The 1,547-nt window shown below is 32.7% G+C and overlaps 1 long non-coding RNA gene across 2 annotated transcripts in view; it reads left to right on the top strand.

Moving 5' to 3' along the window:
• The window catches only part of LOC128171817 (uncharacterized), a 5,591-nt gene extending 4,382 nt beyond the window's left edge, over positions 1-1,209 (top strand). For both annotated transcript variants that reach the window (XR_008242147.1, XR_008242148.1), the window contains exon 4: positions 1,131-1,209. This is a non-coding gene — a long non-coding RNA (uncharacterized LOC128171817). The remainder of the gene's footprint in view (positions 1-1,130) is intronic.
• Positions 1,210-1,547: the final 338 nt, after the last annotated feature.

Genomic DNA, 1,547 nt, shown 5'->3' with positions numbered 1-1,547 from the left:
ACTCAACATGTGATATGACTATAAAATTGAAGCAGGCAGCTATTTTTTCATTAGAATCTTTTTGTATTACTGTTTTGGGTTATTGCCTTGATTTATTGATTCTTGATTATTTTAATTAATGCATCCACTGTTAACCAATTATTGTGATGATTATTTTTATACAATAATAAATATTCAATGTATATAAGTTGTTTTGCATAAGTAGTTTTGGGTTAGGCTGGATTAGTTTGTTTATTTTTGATTTCCAATTTTTAGATACTATGAATTATTTTAGGCCGGCACATATATAGGGACAGTGTCTATTGCTTTGTACTGAGCGACTGTTTGGGGATAAACTTGAACACGTACAGAGAGATTGAGGGTGTTAACATCCCTGGTCTATCTAATCTTCGTGTTTTTCTAACCAACGATACAGAATGTGTGGTCATTTCTGCCCTGTATCGCATTAATACAAGTGTGCGGTCATACCTGCTTGTATTGGTGCTGATTGCAGCGCCTGCGTTAGGTTGAGCTGTTGGCGCAAGTATGCGGTCATCCCTGCTTGCGTTATCTCTGCTTGCGTTAACGTTGGTACCTGTTGAGTTGCGTAGGTGTGCAGTCATCCCTGCCTGCGTAACGTTGAGTCCCTATATATGTGCAGGAGCGGTGATTAAAGTCTGCTCTTGTAAATATTGGCAGCAATCAGGGCTATCCGAGTTCCAAGGGGGAAAAATGGATTTTATTTATACAGGATCTACATGTATTAATGTACATTGTCCAGATTGTATTATGACTCCATTAAGCTGACTTTATCATACCTGTTGTTCCTCAGGTGAGCGATGTGGCCCATGGGCCTCTTGTTATTACATTCTATTGAGACAACAAAATGCTTCTTGCTGAGCGAAAAGCAATTATCATTTTTCTGTTTGTGTTTCCTTTTAAACAGAAAAGAAATTTTGGATATTGGTCATTTTTCCATTCAATACATTATTTGACAAGATTGTAAATCACACAATTTCTTCCGACTTGTAAGATAAATTTGACCTGTAAATTCTAAATTTTGATTGCTCTTTAAACTAACATTAAATCAAACCAACTTACATTATATGAAATGCGTACTGCATCAATTAATCGGTATTTTTTTTTTTCAGAACAATAATGACAATTAGGAAAACATTGAATGTTTCGAGTTCAAAGTCATGCATGAATAAAAAAAAAGGTTAAAAAAATATTTTAATCTTACATGTCTTTTTTTTTTTAAATTAAGGATTTTTTTTTTTTTGGAGAATCCTGAGAGATATACACACTATGTACATTTTTTTTAAATCGATGTGTATTTAAAAAGTAGTACTTAAAGGATAATGGTAAGTATGGTGATTCATTGACTCATTGATCGTTGAATTGATTAAATAATTAAGAGAAAGAGAGGTAACAAATAGATAAAGGAGAAAAAGATAGAAAAACAAAGATTACATGTAATATTTTTCTTGATTAAGGCCTGCATAATGTTTCCTTTGTATATTTATATAAATTATAATCGTTCAAAATCAACATAAAGTAGAAGTGCG

This window comes from Crassostrea angulata, chromosome 2 (genome assembly GCF_025612915.1).
Source record: "Crassostrea angulata isolate pt1a10 chromosome 2, ASM2561291v2, whole genome shotgun sequence".
Taxonomy (NCBI): Eukaryota; Metazoa; Mollusca; class Bivalvia; order Ostreida; family Ostreidae; genus Magallana; species Magallana angulata.
This window is presented reverse-complemented; position numbering and strand designations above follow the sequence as displayed.